This window comes from Dermacentor silvarum, chromosome 10 (genome assembly GCF_013339745.2).
Source record: "Dermacentor silvarum isolate Dsil-2018 chromosome 10, BIME_Dsil_1.4, whole genome shotgun sequence".
NCBI lineage: Eukaryota > Metazoa > Arthropoda > Arachnida > Ixodida > Ixodidae > Dermacentor > Dermacentor silvarum.
Genome location: NC_051163.1, coordinates 49,276,472 through 49,286,675, shown reverse-complemented (window position 1 = coordinate 49,286,675; position 10,204 = coordinate 49,276,472). Strand labels below are relative to the sequence as shown.

The following is a 10,204-nucleotide window of genomic DNA, read 5'->3' as shown; positions in this document are numbered from 1 at the left end:
CGCACTGTCCACCATCACATTTCCTAACTGTCCTTGGCCTTTGCTGCCCACGGAAATGCAATTTTGACTGCTCCAGCGCAGAGGTGGGCTGCCGCGTCCCTTTGTGCTTCCGATGCCATTTATTCACGACAGCAAAACCACCTACTGCCTGTCCTTGGCTACATCAAGATTCTGCAGGACATCTTCCACAACTTAGAGCCCCACCCTAAGCATCGGGGTCCGTGATAACCAATATCTTTTTTCACAGAATCAGTAATCATAAGTCCCTGTAAGAGTACCTTACCTACTTAACTCATTCCATGTCGCTCGTCGATGTCTTCGTAACGGTGAGTCCCAGAGAGCATGTGCTTGAGCCTTCTCAGGGCTATTGATTTTAATTCCATTTTCATTGTTCATATTCTGCAGCTCAAGCTTTGAGTGTTTTTTCTTGGACCGTTAATGTTCAGGAGAGACAAAGCAAAGGACAGTTGAATATGGGCATGAGAGATCATGGTGGCGGTGTTTAATTTACTTTTGGACAATGTATGTGCTTCGGTTAAATAAGTTACCCTATGTTCATGAAATTCCAAAAACGCCGGCAGGAGATTCTGATATCGCTAATACTAGACAGGCCCGAACCGTCAGGACACTGGAACCGGTGGAGAATGGCCTGCATCTGCCTGCTGAACCTATACTGAATCAGCCATTCATAGGAGCAGCCATGGCATGTGAGGGGGTTTCCTGGGATGTTAACAAAAGAAATGGAAAATCGGGGTTTAGTTATTTAATAAGTAATTAGTCTCACATTTTTAGGAAAGAATAACAGAGTATTGAAAAAGGCATTCTAGAGTGCTCAGGAGATAACATGACAGTTTATTTGTAAAAAAAAAAGCTCCACCATGCATGCATTACTCGCTATAAATTTTCTTTCTCCTAATCTATTCATTTCTAATTTGAGGCACGAAAAGGCTGCCCCTGCAATAGCTTAAATGAAGGTTCCTCAAGTCAATGAGAAACAATGAAAACGCTGCGAACGAATAAAACTATCATGCTAGAGATATGGCGCCTGTAAACCTAACAGAAGATTGCAGACAGAAAAGCGACGTAGAACAAGAAATAAAAACTGCCTTTTCTCCAGTCTAGTAATTAATCACCTTTATGTCAGCTCTGTTAATTTCAGTACGCATTACGAACTTGCCCGTTCGTATACCACGTAACATTTTCTAGGAGTGTCCTTGAATCGTCAATAATTTTCTTTTTGCCTACGGCATACTGCTGCTGGGAGTCGAGGATCTTATTCGGCATTTAGCAAGAATGATTGAGATCAGCGGAATCTATGTCGAGCATCGTTGAGGATAGCGGCTAGAAGAGCAAAACCTAATGTGCACTGACGCAAGCAAGCTTGAAAGCTCCCAACTGATAAGAATCTAATTTATAGGGTGTGCTAAAGACTCACCTTCAACGCTGACGAGCGGTAGGATATTTAATCGCTGGGCGTTGTTGTACATGCGTCCGATGAGCGGTTCGAAGACATTCTGCTCCAGCGTAGTAAGGTTGTTGTGGGACAGATTCAGCACCAGGGGCGCCGAAAAGTCGAATGCGCTATGGTGAATGGCAGTTATCCGACCATTTTGGAGGTGAATCTGTGAAAAACGATGGTACAGGAATAAATAGACAATTAGGCAATACCGCGAATGAGTTTTGTCAAGGTATTCTCTCAACCCACTGTGGCCATTTCTACTGGAAATGTGATTGACTGTGCGTAAAAGTGACGGTCAAAGATCACCGTTTCGAATTTCACGCTCAAATCGCTGCGTCGGAAGCGTCTCAAAGATATCGCGGATGCCGAGGTGTTCAGCATATATCTTTAATATAAATGCAGAACATCTGCTCAAAATGTTGCTTTGTTTAGTCTCTAATTAATTCTGTACGCAACATTATCTTTAGTTACATAAAAATAGTACGACAGCCCCGAGAAGATGGCTTTGGATTGAATTCTAGGGTTTGACGTGCGAAAACCACGATTTTATCACGAGGCACGCAGTAGTGGGGGACTTCGGACTAATTTAGCCACCAAGACATCTTTACCATGCTCCCAATGCACGGGGCACTGGCGTTGTTAAATGCTTTCAAACTTCACCAGTCATTTCATACAGTAGATATTTTCATTGGCTTCGGAGTCAACTTGGCGGAGGGGTAGCTTTCTACCTCTCCTATTTATAGTCACCTTGACTGCCCTTCGTAGAATTAGATGTACTTATGCTTCGATTAACTCGGTAGCATGTTTATCGCCCCAGTTTAACAGGAGACGCTCGGGCGGAAAAACTACAGGCACGCGTCGGTTAAATCCTCCAGTAGCTAGTTCCATCCTGCTCCTGTTACCCGCCGTGGTTGCTCAGTGGCTAAGGTGTTGGGCTGCTGAGCACGAGGTCGCGGGATCGAATCCCGGCCACGGCGGCCGCATTTCGATGGGGGCGAAATGCGAAAACACCCGTGTACTTAGATTTAGGTGCACGTTAAAGAACCCCAGGTGGTCCAAATTTCTGGAGTCCCTCACTACGGCGTGCCTCATAATCAGAACTGGTTTTGGCACGTAAAACCTCATAATTTTTTTTATCCTGCTCCTGTTCCTCAGATGGTGCGAAAATATACGTCATATGAACGTATGGCGGGAGATTCAAAAGGACATCATCGCCACTCCTCCACGTTTTCATAAATTTAAACTACATCGAACGCTCTCGTCAATGTTCCTACGGACACATATTATACGCCCATTATTCGCTGGGGTTGCCACGCTGCTTAACGTCAGTGTGAAACTAAATATAAGCATGCAGGCCCATTCCACAGGGATACTGCAATAGTGACTTATAAAATGTGTAGTCCAGAATTCATCGCTCATAGTCTTCAGCTTGATCGCTGTTTCATTTCACACCTTTAAGTACACTTTCGCGAATTGTATTTCTCCCTCGGCACGTCCAAAGTAGATGGCGGGCATCCGCTGCAGATGCAGGAGCGGAGCACTTCGGAAGCTGGACAATGTATTCGTATGGTAGACCTACTAACCCATGCATCATCATTTCTCTCATAGCAGTGTGTGCTATGCCTGTCTTTTTATGCATTTCGTTTGTGCACATTTGTGAACGCCTAATGCGTCTTAATATGCTCTACTAACTCGCCCGACTCTCTGCATTGTCCCTGTAGTTTTTTTATTGCTTTTGGGCGTGAAACCTCACTGATGAATACAGCCGAAAGATATAGCACACTGTAGGTACACCTTTGCAGGCTAATAGGCACACTCCGCAAACAGATGCGCAGGTTCGATTGTGGAATTACTTAGCAGTATCATGAATATTGAGGCCATTGCAAGCACATGCCTCATCCCGATAATGAATTCTTCTTCCTTAATTTATGCTGGTGATTCTCCGAGGCCTATCATTCGCACACAACTGTTTTAGCTCCCTGTGGATATTAATTATTTTAACGAAGCTAGGACCTGCAACGTAGGTGACATATTTAGACAAATGGACTATTTTGTAACTTAGGTTGGCATATGTTCGAGCACAGAATCAGAAGTGTGGGTGGACCACCCCAGGCTGTGAGGACAGTGTGCCATTTGCAAATTGTGGCTGAGAGGTACCCTGCTTTGAAAGCCTCACTGTCCAGCTCAATAATTCAGATGCTTCATTTTCTTAATGGGGTGAGGGTGAACAAGGACGCGGACACAAATCAGCAGTAAGGCTATCAGGGCCAGGCTTGTTACCTTTCGCTAACAACTCGATCTTGCCGGTTGGTCCATTATTTTCTGTCATCATTTCTATACTCGTAATCATCCAGACTTCAATGGGGCAGCACCGACACGAAGTTTCTAGCATGCGCATCACTGTCCAATACAATATGGCCTGGAAATATTTTTCGATAAGGACGTCTGATTCGTCAACTTTGTACAAAACATTTTCGCCATCAGGTTGTCTCATTTATGCATTTCATCTGAAGAACAAACGCGAATCAAACTGAATAGAATCCACAATATTCTATAACAAATATTTGTTTAGACAGTGCGTGTCGGCACTCGTAACAAACAGACCTGCTGCAAGGCTGTTCTTTCTGAAAAAGCTACGCCGGTACGTGCATTACTACACCTCCGTATTTATCTCCGCTTAAAGCTTGTTAGTGCACTTTGATATCATAAAAGTGATCAGCATATGGACCTGAATGTAGACATTTAGGGTATGTGATTCACCGTAAACTTAACACGATTGTGTGCATTTGTTTTTTCTGCTTACAAGGCCAATATTGATAAGGCTTCTACTGGGGCTAGTTATGTCATCCTTCTGTTGACTACGCTTTACTGTTTTACAAAGGACTAAAAAAAAGCACTGACACACTTGTGCACAATCTGTCAGTCCTTTTGAGTTTGCGCACATGTGTTTTTCCAACATTTGTGTCATTTTTTTTTCGTCCTTTGTAAAACAGTACAGTGCAGTCAACAGAAGGATGCCAATATTGATGCTTCCATCATAAGAGTTCATTTGGCTGTCTTTGCCGTCGTATTGCTTTGCGCGTGTACGTCTTGTCTTTGTCCTTTCCTTGACAAACATCAAACGTCGCCCTCGTAATCTCGACATCACTCCGTCCAGGTCTGAAAGTGTGCAATCCCATGAGCGGCGGTCAGTAGTACAACATAGCGTGTGAACGGTGTCGTCCATGAACATCAGTAATCTATGAGATTGCACTTTTCATAGGATGAAATACCATAGAAAAAAATGAGCGCATAACATTTAGTGTTATAGCACTTAGTTAAGGGCTTCACCAAATCTTCGCTGCATACCGATACCTACATGCGGGTTGTGTCTGCATAACTCTTCTTCCTTTCTTGTCCCTCAACAATGATCAACCAACATATGAACGTATCACCACTCTCGAAAGCTATGTTCTTTAAGGTTAATTGTGTCTCCGTTGAGGAAAACTTGATGTGATGTAAAGAGCGAAAAGAAACACAAGGTGTAAAAGACACGTGATATCGGAGGACTCTGGGATAATTTTCACCAACTGAGGGTCTCTTGCGCACACCCAAATAATGGTACATGAGCGTCCTTGCACTATGCCTATGCACGATGTACGTACTTGATTAACTATGCATCAGAGTGATGGAAACCGCGGACGGAGATGGTAACGGTGACCCCCCGCCGGAGCCAGAACGAAACAGCCACTGAACTACTCTGGCAGTGGTGTTGAGTCTCCGAGTATACGTCTCGTCGCGCGAAGAGTTACAGAAAGGAGTTAACGCCCACCCGTGTACGTTTTTACATTTGACCGCCACCGCTACTGGTTGCTTACCCTGAGCTCCGGATGTCCCCGCTGTATTGACAGTGAGCGTTGTCCAAGCGTCACGAGTCTGGTGCCGCCAAGGTGCAGTTCTTTGAGACTGGAGAGGGCCAAGAAGGCCCCCGGCCCGATGGACGTAATCGGGTTTTCCATTAGCGCGAGCTTTTCCAGGCGAGGGTTTCGGAATGCGTTCGCCGGGATGCGCGATAGCTGGTTTTTGCCGATGTTGAGGGTCACCAGGAATGGGAAACGTTGTAGCCTGCACGTGGGAGCGGTATTGTTGATATATATGAACGAGAACAAAGGAAACCGTTGACCCAATTTTTAGTAATCATATCATAAGAAGCCAACAAGCAGTGGCACGAAGGACAACATAGGGGAAATTACTTGTACTTACCAATTCAATTAAATAAATGATAAATTGATGTAAATGAATATGGATGTAAAAACAGCTGGCCACAGGTGAGGAACGAACCCACGTCTTCGCATTACGCGTGCGTTGCTCTCACCATTCAGCTACCGCGGCGCCGTTTTCCCATCCACTTTCTGGGGTAATTATTTATTCAATTAGTAAGTACAAGTAATTTCCCCTATGTTGTCCTTGGTGTCACTGTTGGCTTCTTATGATATATATATATATATATATATATATATATATATATATACATAAAAGAGGGAAACAGGGTTGGAGAGGTAAGAGAGGTAGAGAAGGAAAAAGTGACATAAAATAAGAGTCACAGGCCTGCGCGGCACACGCAGCACAGTCACAGCGTAAGCTGGTTGAGCGGCGCAAGAGTAGCTCCAATTTCAGCACCACGCACAACAAGGGATTCGCGGTAAAGTGTCTTCGCCTCGATGTTGACGAGAACGATCTGAACTGTCCGCCCAGCGTCGGCGTCGACGGCGAGCTGCGGCTTGTAATGCTCTCTGCACAGCAGTCTGCTGAGCCCGATTATGCCTTGTTGTAGCCGCGCACGTAGCTCTACGATTCGCTTCTTCAGCAGCGGTTCGTACCTTGCGAGGAGACGCCATAACGTGTACCGAAGAGGTACCCAGAATACGTGGCGCACATCTAACATCGGGATAGCGTTGATTGCGCGCCTCGTCTGAATTGCATCGCGTCTGAATTGCATCGCGTCTGAATTGCATCGCGTCTGAATTGCATCGCGTTTGAATCGCATTGCGTCGCACGCGGCGGTTGCAGGCACGTTAACTAGATAGCGCCACCATACTGGCGGAGGCTCGGGTCGTCTGCGCCTGCGCGCCGGCCTATAGGGCGCGTATAGAGGGAATTTTTGTACTGCGTGATAGCAAGAGCTTGCGTGGCTCAGTGGTAAAGTATCCGACTCCCAGGCAGCGGGCCTGGGTTAGATCCCGGCGGAGAGCGGGTACTTTTTTTCGCCTTTCCGGCGATAGCGCTGACGGGGCGGCGGCGGCATCATCGCGACCAGAAACGGCTATTGAAGTGAGCCCATAACAGCTTAAGCTGTAAAAAAACACATAGAATGGCGGTTTGTCCCACTTTCTTGGTCATTATAATGGCGCAGCTTCGGGCGTCCCCATCTCTAAATATGCTCCTTGCAGTGACGATGTCCTTCTGGATCTCTGTTGCCGTGACCATAGCGGCCATCGCCTAGCGTAGTAGAGTTTTAAAGCAGTCCTCAATCACTCCCTCTGCAATGTAAAGTACCAACAGCCTAACAGTGACCCCTGCACAGGCCAGGTCGTCTGACCTTAGGTAGGCAGGGCAGGGGCCAGAGGAAAACTTTTGTTTAAACTTTTTAAAACAAAGTTTGCTTTCTTAAGCTTTCTAAATAAGTTGGCAATTAAGCACACAGTGCAATACAATGACGAATGATGAAATAAAGAAAAATAGAAGCAAGAGCTTTATAAGCAATACCTTTACGTGGACCGCTACACTGCGCAAATGATACCGCAAATGAGTCAAACTGCAATTTTTTCCAACTGTGTCACAACTTTGACGAAAGGTGTCGGTTTTCCTTGTTCTCTGATTTTATCATCCAGTACGCACACCTACAAGCCTATAATGAAAAAGCTACAAAACCCTGACAAAAGAATAGATCTTTTTTTTCAGAATGTTAGGACGGCTTCATTCTGCAATATCCCTGATATCTAAAAGTAGTGTAAAGAGACATAAAAAGTATTCAGCTATAATATTAGTGAAATATCGCTACCTTCAGATTACAGAAGTAAAGTTTCGCAGTTATCGACCAAAGCAACAATTTTTTATGAATTATTCTTCTTGAGAAAATTTGATTTCCATGCACTAACTTCACGGCGTCAGAAATTTTGTTCTGGAAGAAAAAAAATGCTTGAAACCATGTAAGGTTTCAACCATGTAAGGTAATGTGAGGTAACGATGATTTTTTTTCCAGCGGAATCGGAGATGGTAGAAAACACACTTAGTACTGTCACATAACAGGAACTATAAAAGGTATATATATATCTGTAAATATACGGGAGAAGGGCAACAGAGGGGCTCGCGGGAAGCAGCACATTTTTTAAATAGAACTAACTAGAAGAAAAGCCTCTTGTGCTTACTTGTTAAATTCGAACGTCCGGAGGGCATTGCCGAACACGCTGAGCACGGTTAGGAGCCGGTCAAAGTTCATCAGGGCGTCCAGAGTGAAGGAGCTCATGTTCGCGTTGAGCTCCACGTGAACCTCTTCGAACTTGAAGTTTCCCAGCACGTCCCTCGGGAACGACGTGATGGGAGTCTTCTGAATCCACAGCTCGTTGTGTTCTCGGGTCGTCGCATCGCCGCTCCTGAAGACTCGTTCGCAGCTGAGCCGTGCTCTGGACGCGCATGCAGTTGATTCCATAATGGTCGCACGTGCATGGCGTCAGGCTGGCCGCGTTCGGACAGTGTGCGGCCGCGAGGCCCGCGACGTACGCCCAAGCCAGAAAAACCACACAAGGAGTCCACCGGCCTACGAGGTCAGTGAACCGAAAATTTCAGTGAGGATGTTTGGTGTTTAGTGGCGCAAGGGCCAGATAGGTCCAAAGCGCGTCAGGACACAAAATGATGTGATGTGAATGAATTCTGAATAAAATGAAAAAATAATGAGTGCTCATAATAGAACTAGCATTGGTATAAAAATGCCTAAAAATCTGTCACAGGCAATGGCGTAAAATAATAATTAATAATGCGGCTATGACAATTAGAATTTCATTGGGAATATGAACAGAAAATTTCAAACTAGCCTTATTGGATGCTAATCTTTCCGTATAAACTTAGCAGCCAGCAGCATACATTTCGAATTTATCCGATGCGTATTTAGCTGATTTCGGGGATGGATATCTCGAGGGCGCCGCGAGGCTTAGGGTATCTGATAAGGTGATGTGAGTTCACTGTTGCTCAGATACAGTTTCAAAATTCAACTTTAGGGGCTCAGCGAATAATTAAAAGGGCCATTAACGATTAATTTCGTTAGCCTCCTCAACGTTGCAAGTTACGGCGAAAGTAACTTCCAACCACTGCAAGTATAATAAACCCATACATTTCGCATCGCTTTATATGATCCATGACACTTTTAAACAATTTGTTCGAAAAGAAAACGCACAGCATTATAACTACAAACATTGATGCAGAAAATTAAGTCTATGGCAAACCCACTACTTGCCTCCACCCCTCAACCGCGCAAAACAAGGTGAACGCAGCATTAAATATCGTGATCTTTACCCTGTTCTCGAAGAGCGCTCAAATACGTCATGTTTTCATAATGAATTTGGAGACAAACGTTTATAGTAACATTTTCTTGGGACAATCACGAGCACGCCATAGAACGAGGTCAGCCACTTAGGTCGTAAAATTGCGTGTTTGAGGTTAAACCACTCACCCATTGCATGCGACGTTGCGAGGCTTGCAACGCTCGGACGATCCCAAATGGAAAACTAAAGGACGCTGGCAGGGAGATCGCTTTAAATGGAGAACCGCCAATGAATGACGTGCTACGTCCCTGATAAATTATCGGCAGCCTTTTACGTAAGAGATAGCACTGCAGTTTCAACATGGTCTTGTGATTGTGTGTTTCCGTTTGCGCGTGTGTGTATGTGTGTGTTTGAGTGTCAGTATGTTTGTTGTGTGCGTGTTCGTATGTGCGTCTATGTATGTGCATATTTGGGAGGGAGAGAATTAGTGAGGTTAGGGCGTGTTTGTGAGGGAGAATAACCGACAGCAGCAGCGTTACCCGGTGAGATATGTTATCGCCTCGCATTGTCCGTAGTCACGGGCGTTGCGCGACAAGGCGACACCTTTACCATAGAGAAGTGAAACAACGGCTGTTATCAGTTACGAACCTGTGAGGTGGGTGAGCAGCAATAACGGCGGAAGAGGATATCACCTACAGCGATCTTAGGTGAACCGACCTAAAGTGAGGACCCTAGACTGCATGTTTCACCCGGCGTAGTTAAAGAGACGCAACCAACCCTCCGCTTTGATGAAACCCACTGTTCTTGACGGCTGATACATTATGTGGAACGAAAAGAATCTTTTTTTTTTTCGAAGCTTTCTTTGCGACTGCTCCCCGAGTTTTCTGAACATGGCTGGGTGTTGCTTGCTTGCTGAATAGTTCATACGGAGTACAATGTTATCGTCTTTACTACTGTCACAGGTGTCCTTGCTGCTAGCCTTGTTCTTTACGGAATGATTCACTGATAAAACAAACGATGTCTAAATACCCTCACTACAACAAAAACACGTCACTAAGAGGGGGATTTCATTAATAAAGGAAACATGTTTCTACCTACTTTTCTCATTTTTGGGGTGTGGCGCATCTGCTTGCTAGGCCTTTCACTAGGCTGACCTAGGCTGACCTACTCTAGTCAGCGCGCCGACCCTGGATACAGCGTCATATCAAAGGGGGCCACTGACAAAGAC

The 10,204-nt window shown here is 45.1% G+C and overlaps 1 pseudogene; it reads right to left on the bottom strand.

The window, feature by feature from the left end:
- Window positions 1–487: 487 nt before the first annotated feature.
- LOC119431196 (leucine-rich repeat and immunoglobulin-like domain-containing nogo receptor-interacting protein 2) lies at window positions 488–9,265 on the bottom strand (annotated as a pseudogene).
- Window positions 9,266–10,204: the final 939 nt, after the last annotated feature.